Source organism: Chlamydotis macqueenii, chromosome 2 (assembly GCF_036417535.1).
Source record: "Chlamydotis macqueenii isolate bChlMac1 chromosome 2, bChlMac1.mat, whole genome shotgun sequence".
Lineage (NCBI taxonomy): Eukaryota > Metazoa > Chordata > Aves > Otidiformes > Otididae > Chlamydotis > Chlamydotis macqueenii.
This window is the reverse complement of record NC_141557.1, coordinates 121378754-121395614: the sequence shown is the minus strand read 5'-3', so window position 1 is coordinate 121395614 and position 16861 is coordinate 121378754. Positions and strand designations below refer to the sequence as shown.

Sequence of the window (16861 nt, the reverse complement as noted above, 5' to 3'; positions counted from 1 at the left end):
TGTATTTTATTTCCCATTACACTATGTCTATTCATCGGTGTACTGACGGCTTCTCAACTCCATTCACTGTTGTAGTCTGAAGTGCCAAAGATTTCTTTCAGAATGTGGGTAATTAGGACACAAGCTGCAAAACTGGAGAGCGCTCGTTTATCAGGTGCCACAAGGTGGCAACTGGGGGTAGTGAAGCTCATAACAGTGGCGTTTTCCAAGAACAAATGCCTATTTGTACAGGCTGTGACCGTTCCGCATTGTCTTTAACATGACAGACAGGCAGGAAGGTCTTCAACTCGGCAGAAGCAGCTACCAAGACTTTACTGTGAAAACTATAAGCCTGGACCAGCTTGTGAGAAGTAGTAGATTTATAAGCTAGTGAAATAGAAGTAAAAATTAAAATTAGCTGAATGGCTGTGCATATGAGGTTTAAACAGGCGCAAGAGGAAACTTTAGGTAAGAGAAAGAAAATGCTTTACGTAATGAACCGAGCTATTTTACTGAATGCATCTGTCCTGCAAGCTGAAAGTGAGGTGCTTGTGCTGTTTTGTATTCCTCTTCCGATGTGTTCGCTTCATATTCTGGCCACAACATTGTGCTTGGAATGTCTTATTTTCCATGATCTGCCACCAATGGTGTTTGTTACAGAAGAAGAAGAGGTCATAGTGAGGTGAGGCAGCAGAGCAGGCATGACCCAGCCATATGCCGTCCTCAAGGGATCTTTACTGGAGGATGTCTGTTAACCTCAGCATCGTGACCCTCACCTCCAATTCTGAGTGAAGCACACCACTTCCCTGCACCCCTCTCTAATCCACCCTTCTCTGTTTACGTAGCTATTGTTACATGACATAAAATGTTTAATCAATATAATTTTAGAATAATGTGATTTTTAAAAAAATATTAAATATCAATATGAGGCGATTCTTGCTAACTGTAGAACTGTAGTCACATAGGTTAGATTTTATATGAAATCTATTTGTCCTTAGAGGGAATGGGAAGTCTTAGAGCTGTTACAACATCTCGTTTGTTAGAAGTCAGCCTAGCATGTTGGGGGTAATTAAGAAAGGTGGTAGAACAAAGGTAGGCCTCAAACACCAGCTGTGGAAATAGGCCCTGAGCCATCATTTTGGAGCCAGAAAATCAAGGAGCAACGTGACCTGTTCTCAAGACCATATATGGAAATTTTAAGGAGGGCTTTGACCAGCGAACTCGAGGAGAGGGCGCTCTGACGACCCCCAAGAAGACCCTCGACTCAAAAGACTGAGCATGCACGAGTGGGTGGAGGAATATTATAATCACTTCCAGGAAAGTTAATGTTTATGTGCATTATTTCTCGGAAACCTAGTGAATATGTATAACAGTCGAACCGGTGCGCACGCTAGGTGGAGCGATCCCCCGTGCGCCCAGCGCTGAAATAAAGAAGTTATTAACTTCTTAACTTCTCATTGCTGTGAAGGAGTTTTATTCTGGGTTTCGGTAACACTATGTCCTCATCCCAAAGACAAGTTCAGTGGGCTGAACCTCTAAAGAAACCTATAATAAAAGAGAAACCTGAAAGCGACGTCTGTGAGGCTCACTTTCGTTTTCTCAGGACAGGAACGAGAGGCCGGTTCCTACCCTACAATTTACGGTCTGCTCTGTGTCCAAAGCTCTCTGAGCCCTCACCGGGGCCCATCCTTCCCCGTGGCCCTGGCAGGGAGGCAGCGAGAGGAGCCTGGCCTGGGCGGTGACTACCCCCGCAGCCTCCCTCTCCAGCCGGGGAGGGACGAACGTAACGTCCGTCAAACATGGAGGCGCGTTGCTGCCCGCCCCGTAACCCAGGCGGAGGTGAGGCCCGGGCGGCCCTTGGCCCCACAGCCAGAGGAGCACCAGGGGCCGGGGCACCTCCAGGGGCCGGGCCGGTTACCGGTTACCGGCCACCGGCCATGAGCGCCGCGCTCCAACAGTCTACCGGAGGTGAGGGCGAGGACGGGACTTCCGCTTCGCCCCGGCACCGCCACCGCCGCCGCCGCTTCCGCCCGGCGGTTCCTCCTCCGGGCCGCCCTCTCCCGGCATGCACTCGCGCCGGAAGCGGCTGACGACAATAACAAACATCGGCGGCGGCTGCGCCGGGAGTCCGACTCCCCCCTCCCCGCGCTCGCCGGCCGGCCCCGCACCGCCTCCCGCCAGCCCGGCCGCCGCTTCTCCCTGCCTTTCTCCTCCCGGGCGCGGTGACGGCCGAGGCGGTGCGTGCCCCCGCGAAGCCGCCGGGCCCGGCCGTGCGGGGTTGGGGGGCGGGGGGGAAACGCGGCGCCGCCGTCGCCGCAGGATGCGCGGCGCTGCCGCGGGACCCTCGGGTGAGTGGCGCCGGGTGAGGCGCGGGCTGCCCCCGCCGCCCTGCTCCTCCTCTTGGTCCCTCCCGGCCGGAGGGAGAGAAGGGAGGGTGGGGGCTCCGGTAGCGGGAGGGTGGCCTTGGCGAGGGGCGGCGGTCCCGGCTCTGGCCGCAGGGATTCACCTGTGGGGCGGGCGACAAAGAGCTGGCAGACGGGGCGGGGGGGGGGGTAGGCGAGGGCCAGGATCTCGCCGCTGGCTCCGGTCCCGGGGTGGTGGGGGGCGGCGGCGGAGCCGGGCCGGGGTGCTGCCTCCCTGCCCGGGGCTCCTCTGCCAGGACGAGGGATTCGCGGAGAAGTTAGTACCGGCGATGACTCAGCCCGGCCGCGCCTCCGTGCTCGCCGTCGGCAGCGGTGGGATGAGTGCCGTGCGGGAGCGTTGTGTTCGCAGAGGCTGTTCGGCCTTTCCCCCGCTTGTTTGCCGTGTTTCTGCTCCCGAGGAAGCCTGTGTCGCGTGCTGAATTTTCCCGTCGGTTTCCCGTTGTCGCTTCCGTGTACACGCGGGCTTGTTCCCTCGGTCCGTGCTGGTGTTGCCTTCTCGGTGCCCTCCCCCGGCAGAGTTCTGGCTGACAGTGAGCCAGAGGCAGAAGTGCTAATAGGAATGCTGGGAAAATTAAATGAGCTGATCTTTGTAACTCTCATGTTTCTTACTTAACTTCATCTGGAGATTGGAGGGAGGAAAAAAAAAAAAAGCAAATAATGCCTTGGAACTAACCCAGAAATTTTAGTTTACTCCTTTTATAGCCATATTTTTTGTTTGTTTTGTCATTTGTTTTCTGTCTGAAGTAATTAAGTGGTATGTTCTGTCCATGAGCCATTCCCCGTGATATATATTTAAAGCTTTTTACTTTTATTTCTTTATGGGAAAGAATGAGGAGGTCGAGTATTTTTTTTTTTCTACCACTCACATAAATGTGCGTTAGAAGTAGTTCGCGCAATTTGCTTTATGGAAGGACTTCCACTTCTGAAGTTGTTTGGTTGACTGCATGGTAAAAGATATCTCAGTGATGCTGGAGAAATAATGAAAATGGAAAAACATGCTTATATTCAAAGTTCATACAGCTGGGAGGAATGCTATAAGTACTTCATAATAACAAAGAGATCTTGTGTACTATTATGGTATATTTAAGTTGTGAACTTTAAAAATGTTTAGTATCTAGTACTTCGTGAAGTTGTTAGAAGATGAAGCATATGAAGAAAGGACTTTACTGTTATCCAGTGTTTTAATGCAAACTTTAGTGCCAAGAAACAAATACTAACAGGAAAGAAACAAGATGTTTAAACATCATGAAGTTTAGTTTAAATGAAAGTGTGCAGAGGATATATTTGTACTTATTCTAAATGCTGTCTGGAACTCAAAATGGTTTTATGTCATTATGTTAGGAACAGTAAAGAAAACAACTTACTGAAGAATGTGAAGTAAGGGACTTCAGCTGTGCCAGTTATAGAGCTGGAAATACAAACAGGATCTTTTGAGATCATGGATTAATGTAAGACAGACCTAATTGCACTTTGGAAGTATATTATTGTTGTACACTTTATATAAATAACTGTGTTTTGTAGGTTTGCTTTTTAAAAAATCTATCTGATGCTGTATTGTGTTGATCTGCTCAGCACAGATTTGGGTTAGTAATATCTGAGATCATATTCGAGGGGCTGGCTCTCTCCCCATGTCATGTTACCTTATTTATAATTAGAAGCATAAGCAGCAGACTTGTGCTCTGACTGGAGAAGAGGGCAAGGGTTATTTTGAGGTTTTTTTTGGTGTCTGTTTGAAACATTGTTTGTCCCTGTGTGTGCTCTGAACACAGCGAAGGTTACGTAGTCTTGCAAAAATTAAAAGTGAAAAACATGGTTTCTGAACTATTAGTATATTTCTTAGAATTGCAGTTATTCTAGTTAAGTAGGAGTTTCTGCGGAAGACTGGCCCGAAGTGGTGTGAGAATCTTGAGACTTAGCACAGAAGTTGGGTTCATTCGCATATTGTGGTAAAGTGAAGCAAGTCAAAATGAAAAACTGTAGCGTGCATACCTGGCTGTCACACGAGCTACCTCAGAGTCATTTGGACAGTGTCCAAGCAGTCATGTGTTGTCTCCTGCTTATGCATATTGCTCACAAAAGTTGTGCTCCTGATTTTGATCCAGAGCTTAATGACATTATATGAGGAGTTTCTGAAGAGGGAGGAGAAGGAAAAAAAAAAAAATAAAAATTAATACCCTACTACTTTCAAGGACCCTACTAATAGTTAGCATTCTGATGCAGAGTTGATAATCAGTATTACGGAGTAGCAAACACTTGATTACAAGATGTCAGCTTATATAATAATACTATATTATACTGCAGGACCCAATTGAGTGCACTGATACCGAGCAGGCAAAAAAAGTATCAGTAATATGTAAACAACAAAGTGTCTGTTTTGACTCTGCTTTGTCAGAGTAGTGATTTCAGTGTGCAAGTTGCAAGATTCTTACATGAGTTCTTTGCTGTAAAAGCCTATGGCATGATTAATGGTGACAGAGAAATTGCTAACAGTTTTTGAGCTAATTAGGGTTCTGTGGTTATTGTGAAAGTTGCTTGTCTATTTATGAGTTAATTTATATTGCAGAACCACTTTTAATTAAGTTTTGAGTTCAGTTGGAAAACTCTTGAGAAGTTGGAAGATGTCATAGCCGTATATCAGCTATGCCTATCCCTGTTTGTAAGCGGGATTGGAAGTGAGTATACTTTGCTGATGTGTTTTCTAATGGGATTTGAGCATAACTAAATTGTTAATAATACCTAAATCATTGACACTCGCCGATACAAATATCAAAGCAAATTTATTGATACAAAATGTTCATTCAGAAGTTCAGATGGAGCTGACTGGCTACTGTTGGCTGGTCAGGAGAACCACCTGAGGTGTCAGGCCAATTCTTGCTTGTCTTCTGTTGATCTCCAGCTGTGTGTTTTCCTTTTGTTGTTCAGATTTGCAGTCCATGGTTCCAGTGGGGTTCTGAGCTTAAGCTACTAGCTCAAGCTCAAGCAGCAGCTAGCATAGCTTTTAGTGTACATCCAAGATGTTGACAGTTTCTTTTGGGAACAGATTTTGCAGCTGGGCCTGCTGTCTTTATCGCATCAAGGTGGAATGATTACAATGTGCTATATATAAAGTCTCTAGTAGTTTGTGCGCCTAGAAAATTAGCTGTTGTAGAATGTGTAGCCTGCTTTCTATGTGAAATGACTTGCTTAGGTGTTGTATGAATTCCTCTCTGTCCTGTATGGGTTGCCTGTTCACTGAAAGTAAAATGTAAAACTGCTTTGTTGACTAGCTGGGTTCCAAATGTCCTGCATCTGTCTTGCTGTGTACTGCCATAGGTCCAATAAGAAGAATGCTGTGTGAATACTTGAGAGCAGCTCTGCTTAAGGAATGTTCTAATGGGTCTCTGACTTTAGAACATGCTTGTATTTTCTTGTTAAGAGGTAGCTCATATTTTCTTACCTCCTTAGACTTATTTTTGAAATGGTATTTTCGCTTTTTCAGGAGAGTAGGAAAGTTGTGGTGGTATGAAATAGTGTGTTCAGTATTTCAACTGCCTGTTTTTGTGGTTTTTTTTTTTTTTTTTTTTTTTATTTGGAGGGATTAGGTGAAACCAGTGTTTGTATGATAGAAACACAATACATCAGTCTTCATTGTTGTTCTTGAAGATGTGTTTGAAAGGCCAGTATGCTGTTTTCAGTTTGAACAGGTTGAAAACAATGTGTACTTTAGAAGTACACAGCAGCATTGAAGAACTAGTTAAAGGGAAAGTTTTACTTCTATCATGGATTCAAAAATCAGACCACTCTTAGCAAAACTAAAATATAAATTCTGTTAAGAATGGTACTTTGCTGAGATTAATTTCTGAACACTTGAGGCGGCTACTCCTAAATTCTAAAATTTTATTTTGATTTAGGTTCTCTTTTGTAACTGCCTTATTCAATCATACAAAAAAGGCAGATATGTTAATGCTAAGTTCTGTAAAATATGCTCTTTTGCCTATTATGTATATTGTAGATATTGCTGCAGCAATTTTTGCTCTTTATTCTTTGAATGGTGGTGTTTTCCTGATATTGCAGGGACTCTAAATGTCAGTGGTTTATCTCAAATTTTATTTTGGATTTGTTGATTCCAAGTAGCTCTCCTGGTATGTCAGAAGTGTGGATGTTTGACCTTTATTTAGTGTAGTCGTGCCTAGTATATACAGTTCATTCAACAAACTGGTGCTTTTATTTGTACAATTTTCCTTGCGTCCTCCAGAGTGTGTATTTTTATTAAATTTAGGTGAAGTGGAGGTTCTTATATAAGAATATATTGTGTAACTGAACTAGCAGCTCTCTTCTAATATATTATGCTTATGCTATATTGCAAGCATTCTGCTAGTAAACTTGGGATGACTTATTTGTCTAGTTTAATTAAAAACATTCCTTACAAATACTTCTGTGGTCTGCTGATTGAAAGACACTTGATTCAAACCCAATGAATGGTTCTTTAAACAAAAAATTAAAATATGACTCAATTCTCAGTTCTGTCTGACCAAAAAGAGGGGGTGTAATGTGTAAACTTAACTTTAGTTATGTTATATGAAAGACTGAGATAAAATACCTATACATTTGAAAAATCAGATATAATAAAACAACAAATGCACGTGTATGTTATGGCTGCAAACAGCCTAACCAGGGTTCAATAAACTGGGAGTACAACTGCAGTATCTCAACAGTTGTAGGTTGTGGGGGTTTTTTTGGGGGGGGAAATGGTGTAGTTCTTAAGTTGGGGATTCAGTAGTGCATTTGTTAGCTGTTTTAAACTACCAAAGATTTATCCTAGAAAGGTAAAGAAGGGCAGTTGAAAATTACTAAACAACTTACTGAAATCAGATAAAATTTTGTATTCTTCAAATCCATCCTGCAGCTTTTCTCATTTTGCAGTTCACTGCTGTTATCTTCTTTCAGATTGATGCCAGTAGAGATCTGAAGATGATTTGTAACTATGTAACATGCAAATAGAGTAGTAAGCTGATATGCCAAAAATCTAGACATGATTTTTTGCATATGTATTCATAGTGAGGGTGGGGGTTGTGTTGACTCTGCGTGTCACTGATGGTCCTTTACTTGTCTTTTTCAGGTACCACTGGAAGAAAAAGAATATTGATAAATAGGAGGAAGTTTATAGGTGACATGTGAATTATAAGGAACTTAAAAACATGAAATCAGAGAAATTCCATCTTTAGATCATGACAGTTCAAATGCTAAATTTATAAACATCCATATGAATAAGAAAAATTTGAAACAAGCTTGGAAGTTGCTCATTATTTGAGCAGCTTGCCAAGATGGAGAAGAGAAGGTTCTAGGGTGACCTTATTGTGGCCTTTCAGTACCTAAAGGGGGCTTATAAGAAAGATGGGGAGAAACATTTTAGCAGGGCCTGTTGTGATAGGACAAAGGGTAATGGTTTTAAACTAAAAGGGAGTAGATCTAGATTAGGCATAAGGAATAATTTTTTTACAATGAGGGTGGTGAAACATTGGAACAGTTTGCCCAGAGAGGTGGTGGATGCCCCATCCCTGGAAACATTCAAGGCCAGGTTGGACGGGGCTCTGAGCAACCTGATCTGGTTGGAGATGTCCCTGCTCCTTGCAGGGGGGTTGGACTTAGATGATCTTGAAAGGTCCCTTCCAACCCAAACCATTCTATGATTCTGTGGTGGTGGACTTCCGTATTACTGGACATCTTAAATATTGTTCTAAATTATATTTGCTTATGAATAGAAATTAAGGAAGAACCTGTGACTTTTATATAGGCAGACTAAGTCACAAGGATCTTTACTTGTCTTACATTTCATTATTGTCAATGTTTTACTATCTTTTCTATCTGTAGTGTTTTCATTCCTGTGAAATAAATGCAATTTAATCAGTCTTATTTTCTGTGCTTTCATCTTTTAAAGTTGTTCTGGCTGAGTTACCTTGTACTACCCACATAAAAGAAGGAAAAAAAAACCTTGTAGCATTTCAGTGGTGTATCTGGAGAGGGGAGAGCAGAAGTGACCTCATATTTTGAGAAATTCTGTGCTCAGTTACATCCATAGTAATTGCAGATTTTTGAGTTATGTTAGCCCTCTCTTTAAGAGGATACTGGCATTTTTTAATAGTTTACAATTTATAAGAATTTATTTATTAATAACTGATGATGGCATGGGCAGTTAGGAATGTGAATGATTCCTTCTGGAAATTCTCACTTGTCATCTTGGATGATGGTGCTGACATTCGGTACCCCCTGTATTCATCAGCCTCTTTCCAGCCTTAGCTGTAGCTGAACAGTTTATGGGGCTGTGTAGTGAACTGGATCATGGAACTGATTTGAGTCAGCAGTAACCTGGGGAAGTATGCTGATTCTCACTTGTTACAGCAAAGTAATCTGGTTTACTCCATGGAATGTGGAAAGTTGCACTGCTGAAAGTTGGTGCAGGGAGAGGAGCAGAAGAACAACTGGCTGGAGAAAGGGATTTGTAAGTCTGATGCTCTTACTGTAACCAGTGTTTACGTGATTGTGGTCTTGGTTAACCAGTGTTTACGTGATTGTTAGTGAAAAAAGCATTGGTGCCGACTTGTCTGAGTTTGATGTAAGAAATAAAAGAATTTTTGTTGGCTGTTTCTTGCAGAATTGTTTGCAAACACTGTAAGATTTTACATGCTAATTATTTTTAAAGACTATATGTCTACAGGGAGAACCTTCCCTCAGTATGGAGTCAGTAACTTGAATAAAACCACCTGAAGCTGTGCATACCCAAGAGCACCATTCTTAACATGCTGAATGTGTTAATCTCTGTAATTGGAGAGGGACTTGTAGTCTGCAAATGCTTTTGAAATGGCAAAATTATACATTTAAAAAAAAAAAAAAGCTGACAAAACCTTCAGTTAACTTTGTCAGAGACCAGATCACAGACAGCTGTGGAAAGACTGTTTCCATCAATTAAAAACAAAGAAAGAAAGAAAGAAAAAGGGTACTTCTACAGGCTGTGGGCTGTTTCCTAGCAATAAGAATGTCAGAAAACCTTGGTTTGTCTTGTACCTGTTAACTAAGGCACAGAAATTTCACTTTTTGTCATGTAAAATATGTGAGGTTTTGAAAAATGTGGTAATATGTGGGGGTTTTTTTTTTGTGTGTTTTTTTTTTTTTTACTGTTGGAAGAGAAAAACTTTTATCTGATCTATTGTATGGATTATGTTTTGGCAGCTCCTCAAATTGGTGAAAAGAGCAGTGTGAATAGATGCTAACCCTCAGATCTGAAGTTCTATAATTATATACATATGGAATCATGACACAATACCTAATAATGTGCTTGTTGCCTCATAAACATGTCTGAAACTACTCCTTTCCGAGAATTCACAATGAAGGTTGTGTCTGAACTTGTAAGAAGCTGCACTATTTTGAGCCGCACCAATTTCAAAGCTGCTCTTTAGTGCACAATGTTTTTCTGCCTGCCCAGATGCAGTTGCTTTTCATCTCTTGCTGTTCCACCATTGGTGGTGTTGAGGATCTGTGAAGGTATTGCTGCACCTACTTTGTTGAATGAGGAGCTCATGTAATTCAGAGTTGCAGGAGCCTCTTAAGTATGAAGTTGGTATTGTGTAAAATGATTAATCTTAAAGATGTGGAGGAAGCGTCTCATCCTATGAATTACTGTGTACTGAATTATGAGTTTTGAAATTCCTCTGCAGTCAGTTGGGAAGTAGGGGACGTGGGCATGTTTCCTAGCTGCTCTGCAGAATTGCAGCTTCATTTTTGTGTTGAGTAGAAAAGACTTGCTTTACTGACCAGCAGCTGAGTTTGAGAGCTGCTTAACAGCACAGTGACTGTTGGAGATGCTGTAATTAAGTAACCGCCTCTGTGCCTGATGCACATCTCAACAGAGTATAAATAGAGCTCCAGATGGCACCTTACAGATGTCAGGGATTGACAGCCTTTCTTTAAGACTAGAGTGTGGCTTGAACATGAGGTTTATAAAGGCTTTGATATAAGGTGGTAATGGAGATAAGATCTCCACCTGGAGTAACATGTATCTCAGTGATTAGATGTGGTCTTCTGGTTAAATTTATTTCAGAGGAGCGGGGGATGAAATTACAACTGGGTCAGGAGGAGCCCTACTATTTGTTCATCACAAAGCTTAGGACTTGTTTTTAAAAAAGAAGTTTGACTTTGTTTTTTAAGTGCCTTTTAAAGCAGGTTTCCTTTCAGCATTTCGTTGTCCAGGTAAGGGTATATATTTGCATTGTGTTTTAGAAACTAAGCCATTTCTGTTGCTAAAAGCATTAGCAAGGAATGTGCACCCTCATAATGAGGTCATTCTGTCTGTTCTTTCGGTGGTGGTGGTAGTCTTCTGCAAAGTAAAGATATTTCTGGTTAGATGCGTTGGTTGCAGTATTGAAGAAAGCTCCTTGGAGTCTGCTTTTAGAGATGATCTTGTAACTAACATGAAGGAAAGTGTTTCCTTAAATTCAACTTCAGTCTCTGTGTTCCTTTTCCTTTGATACTAGGAAATATGTGCTGTAAAATGCTTTGTTTATGAGGTGAGCTGTGCAAGTTGGAGCAAGAGAGCGTTTTTTTTGAGAAGGGCACCTGAAAAGGCAAGGGAAATAGAGGTGGAAGATAAGTTTGTAGAAGAAAATAAATTGCATTGGAAATAACATTCTGTGCTAGTCTCATACCTTTGTCTATTATAGAGCTGCCTAAGTCGAAATGAAGAAGGAAATCCTGCCCTAAAAGGAGAGGAGAGAAAGGTGAAATCACAGGAATTATGGCATCTCAAAGGCAAACCTTAAGATTTTCTGTATGGAAATGAAGCACAGGTTAATAAAATGTTAATATACCCCAAAGTTGGCTCTCCATCTCCAGAAGTAATAAAGGTATATTCTCCTTGAGGGGAAATGTTCTCCAGATAAGATACGCAGTGGAGGAGGAATAGCACTTGAGTCTCTTAAGCACGTGATGGACTTGTCAGCCTTTGCCTCAGATGAATTGACCTTTTGACAGGCAGGAATTCTGCAGTGATCTCCTGAGAGACGCCTGACCCTTATAATGAGGGGTGACATTTATGACTCATCCTGGAGGCACTATCTGTTACCTGCAGTATAGCCTCAGCTGGCCCACAGTGTGAGACCCTTCCTTTGTTAGTAGCATACAGATAGTATTCATACAGACTGGTGTGAATCTCTAATAATTAGCAATGTGGCTTCTGAGCAAACAGTGAGAATCTTACTTTGCTTAGGTAGTTAAGCTACTCTGCTTTCAAAGTTGAGTACTTTCCAACCTGGAGGTATACATGAGGGTGGGGAAGAGTTTAGGCTTCTCGGTCCTCTCTGACCTGCGAGATGAAGCTGTGGTGAGTACAGCACTTACTATACAGATGTGAAGCAGTACTTGCCCAGGCACAAAAAGCAAGGTACCTTATACAGCTGGTGTGTTGCTCTTGTAGAAGATGAAATTTTAAACACTGGACTTAAAGGAAAGCCATAAATTTGGTATAGCTCAGTTTAAATTCCAGGGGAGTAAAGAAAAATGTATTAATTACTTGGTTCGCTCAAGTTTGGTTTGTAATCCAGTTTATAAAGGAGGCATGGGAAATGAGATGTCAAAAACATTTGTACAAACTTAAATACCAAATATGGTAGAGAAAACTTAACTTTCAAGTGAAGTTGATAATGCTCCTTTAAACCAAACCAGCATAAGTAAATGTTGATTTCTGTTTGTCCTGCCGTGAATGCTGTATTTCAGTGTTTGAGTTTGAGTGTCAAGGGACCTTGACAGGCTGGAGAGGTGGGCCTGTGCCAACCTCATGAAGTTCAACCAGGCCAAGTGCAAGGTCCTGCACCTGGGTCATGGCAATCCCAGGCACAAATACAGGCTGAGCGGGGAATGGATTGAGAGCAGCCCTGAGGAGAAGGACTTGGGAGTGCTGGTGGATGAGAAGCTTAACATGAGCAGGCAATGTGTCCTTGCGGCCCAGAAGGCCAACCGCATCCTGGGCTGCATCAAGAGGAGTGTGGCCAGCAGGTCGAGGGAGGTGATTCTCCCCCTCTACTCTGCCCTGGTGAGACCCCACCTGGAGTACTGTGTCCAGTTCTGGAGCCCCCAACACAAGAAGGACATGGACCAGTTGGAGAAGGTCCAGAGGAGGTCCACAAAGATGATAAAAGGGCTGGAGCACCTCTCTTATGAGGACAGGCTGAGAGAGTTGGGGCTGTTCAGCCTGGAGAAGAGGAGGCTCCGGGGAGACCTGATAGCGGTCTTCCAGTACCTCAAGGGGGCCTACAAGAAAGACGGGGAAAGGCTGTTTAGTAGGACCTGTTGCGATAGGATGAGAGGTAATGCTTTTAAAATAGAGGGAGGTAGATTTAGATTAGAAATTAGGAAAAAATTTTTTACCATGCGAGTTATAGAACACTGGAACAGGTTGCCCAGAAAGGTGGTGGTGGAGGCCCCATTCCTGGAAACGTTCAAGGCCAGGCTGGATGAGGCTCTGAGCAACCTGACCTAGTCAGGGATGTCCGTGCTCCTTGCAGGGGGGTTGGACTAGATGCCCTATGAAGGTCCCTTCCAACCCAAACCATTCTATGATTCTAGGGTTTGTGAAGTTGGAAAGAATTGTCCCATGAAACAATAGAACAGTCAGAATCGGATAATGGAGCGTGGATTCTGCACTTAGTGCACACATGGATGATTAATGTAGCCATAGGATTATTTGTGGAGTGCTGTGAAACCCATGACGCCTTGTCATGCAATTACAGAAAGGAAAGGTCTGTAACCTGACATTCATTTTCTTTTACGTGTGTAACAATGAGCGTGTTCTGAGCTGAATTAAGATGGATTTGAAAACTTCTAAGCAACGTGTGTTGAAAGTATTGATCAACACAGACTTGAGAAGTACTCGGTTGTTGAAGAGTTTATGTTGGATAGGAGAAGCTTGCAATACTGTCATGAGGTGCAGCAGATGTAGTAATTGCATTGCAATGTAAACACAATGCAGAGTGGTGAAATAAATGTTGTAACCAGCATAACGTATTCATGCCTGGTTTTGGTGGTTTGTTAGCTAGTGTAACAAAATATACATCTACAGAATTAATTCTGGAAGCTTTTCCTACTTTGTGCTAGTCTTACTTTCATTTTTATCATCTCATTCTTATAGTCATGTCTAACATTTTCTGTCTGCTCTGGCAGCTGCTACAAATTTTAATCTATTTTTTTAATGATGTTACTGGTAATTCATAGCTGTTCATTGTACAAGCTTCCATCCCATAATTTAAGGATCTCGTTTATATGATAGTGTACATCTAGTGCTGCACGTCACACAGTTCAAACAATGTCGATGGAGTAGTTGTTTTTTTACAGCTTTTCTGGTTACATAGTTAGTAGTTCTGTCTTCAGTAGTTGTCAAATTTTGTAGTTGTTCGACCTCTGTTAAAATGAATTAAAATAATTTCAGCAATGTAACATCAAAAAGCTTGAAAAATGTGATGCTATGTAACAGTGTAATGCTTAAAAAGCCTGAAATTCTCTTGATGGTCTGTTGAGATAATACAAACAGAAGGCAACTAAAATGTATGTGTTTATGAATATATTCTATTGAAGCTTGGTGGTGCCTGACTTTTGCTCCAAGCACATGTTAAAAACTTGTGTTGCTCCTGAATTGTAATATTCCTGAATACTGGGAAGAAATTTAAAGGCTAATTTGTGATTATGTAGCTGGCCTTGCTTGTAATAGTCTACTGTAAGCTGACTTTTGAAAGATAAGAGACTTGGGCAACTGTGACAACTTTTCATGCATCTCCCCATTTAACTAATCTTGGACTCTGTTGGCCAGACTCAGCCAGATATGTCTGGAGATGCAAGACTAGGGAGAGCTCTCAAAATTCAGTTTCTTCCAGTGCTCTGGTAACAGGCAGCTGGACAGAGGTAACAGGACAGAGACACTTGGCACAGTTCCTGTTGAAGAGCGGGCGGCAGCCTGCCTTTACTGGGCACCAGTGGATCTGCAGGAGAGCTTGGTGTTAAGGGCACATATTCTCTGAAACCGTGCTTCACAAAATTTCTCTGTTCCTGGAAGTACCCACTGAAATTTGTGGCAATCTTCAGAGTGCATGAATTCTACTTTTTTACTTTTTTTTTTTTTTTTTTTTAATAGTAACCTAATACTGAGAACAAAGAAATTTGTCCTGCCTGTGTGAGTGTAGTTCTCTTCCCCTAGGATTGTTTGTTGAAATGTTGGGTGGAAGAAACAACACTTGTTTTTTTTTGACTTAATGATTGCGAAGGAATTAGAAGAAAAGAGGTTATAGTGTTGTGATTCTACTTTGTAGCAGAAGTGTTTAATTAGTTTCTTGTTATTTATGGTAATATGCATTATTTTGATCTGAAGCAAGTATTCATAAATTCATTTTACTCAAGTATAACTACTGACTGCTGATAGCTAAACTGGAAGAAGACACTTCAGTTACTGGTTTTCCAGTGGTGGGACTTAAACATATTGCTTTTTGCCTTTTTATTGCACTTTTGCTTCTGACAAGGTAATGTGTGTGCATTTTGCATAGGAGGAAAGAGGGAGTGGACAGAAGGGAGAAAGATAATAGCTCAAATAACGGCCTAACAAAGTGCCATCTGTTCCATGCATGTAAAATAACATGTAATAGTTGTGTACTTTCTTCCTTTTTCTTCCTTTATCATAAGGTTTTCAAATTTGGGATGAAGTGATTTTGATCTACTGTTTGTAGCGCGAGTTGTATAAAATGACTTACACATTCTAATGGTTTTCAGGCTTCAGCAAACCTATTTTTAGTAATGGATTATCGCCCTTTATAGTGCCTGATCATCTTCTCAGAAAGCTTGCTAGGGCATTAACATGATAGAAATAATGTTTGTTTGCAGTTCAGAGTTTGATTGTGCGCTTTCCTGACTGCCCTGAGCGCAACTGCTCGTCGCTACCTTCCTTGCCAAGGGCTCCTTCTCCTTTGCCACTGCTACTTAACTGACAACAGTTAAAATGAGCTCAGGTAGCCTAAAAAGACCACCTTTGCTGGTCTGGCTCGTTTTGATTATTGTGGTTTCTCTTGTACTTCAAACAGCAGTTTGGGGAGAGGAAGCCCCTGGCAAGGATGCTGATGACAAGGAGCTGGGAATGGTAACATCTTCAGTTTATTTAAAAAACAAACAAACAAAAACAAACAAAAAAACCCACCCAAACAAACAAAAACAAAACCCAATGAAACAAAAAAAAAAAAGAAAACCAACAAAAAACCCAAACCAACCAACCAAAAAAAAACCCCCAGAACTAACAGATGTTCTGAAAGTAGGTGAATGGCTTCACAAACAAGGTTACCTTGTTTCAGGTAAGGAAGATGACGCAGATTCCTGAAGGAATCTGTTGGATACAACTGCAAGATAAGGCTGTTCATTCAACAGCAGTAGCACGTGTGCCTTTTTACACTGGATTTTCTTAGCTAAATTGCATTTTGTTGTGACTTTATTGCTCTTAGCAACATTATATCAGCATTCTGCGCCAGTTCTGAGAAATGCTTTGTTAGTGGAAATACAAGCAGGTCTTATTACTGACCTAAATTTGTCTCCTTGTAAGTACTGAAGAATATCAGTAATGGTTATTTTAAACCAAACATATGGGCAAAAATGTTCAGGTATGTAGCAGTTTTGAGCAGACTTGTAATTGGGTAACATTGTTAATTAAAAAGAAAAATATGCTCCCACATAATTATTTTTCTGGCATTGACATACAATGATTTCTGGGTTAGATGCAGTGATGACCATAAAATCCTGACATTTTAGTAATACTTGTAATTGCATTCTGTATCTTTTCTTTACAGATATTCCTCTGGCTTTGAACAACCATGCTACTCTGCCGAAAATCAAGTAAAGCAGATGTGCGCATTTATTCTCCTCTTGAATTTGAAGAAGGTGGTAGCTTCGTATAGTGCCTGAAGGTAATTCTTTCTTTGCTTGAAGTTAAAAAGTTTACAACTACTAATGCACACGTGGCAGATGCTGTCATAAATATTTTTGATCTTGCTGATGTTTTTCTGTATTTTAAATAATTAGCTTTAGTGTTAAGGTATGGAGGGGGAAATGTTTGATTAAAATTCCCCTTTATGTACATAAGGGTTCTGGACAGATTCTCTCTTAAATATTGCTTCAACTTGGAAAGTAGTGTTATATGAAAACCAGATACTATATGCACCTTTTACTCTGCTTAGGTGGAAGAGAGCTTTTTTTGGTAGGCTCCATGGGGCTTGTTTTAAGCTTTATACTATTTGTTTTTAGTTCTACCTGGACCATGGTCACAAATACACCTGTTGTGAAAAGAAGTCGTTCTGTACACGAGACTAATTCTGAAACCTAGGCCAAAGAATTTAGTAATAAATTATTGCTAGCTTGTTCTTGGTGTTCAGCAGGTTTTGGCTATCTAATAACTTTTTTTATAGAGT

General features: G+C 41.4%; 1 protein-coding gene across 5 annotated transcripts in view; it reads left to right on the top strand.

Annotated features, from left to right (window-relative positions):
• The first annotated feature begins 2084 nt into the window (after positions 1–2084).
• Positions 2085–16861, top strand: part of RB1CC1 (RB1 inducible coiled-coil 1) — a 76110-nt gene continuing 61333 nt past the window's right edge. For all 5 annotated transcript variants that reach the window (XM_086740805.1, XM_086740804.1, XM_086740803.1 and 2 more), the window contains exons 1-2: positions 2085–2327; positions 16244–16360. The gene's annotated coding sequence lies outside the window, so the exon portion shown is untranslated. The remainder of the gene's footprint in view (positions 2328–16243; positions 16361–16861) is intronic.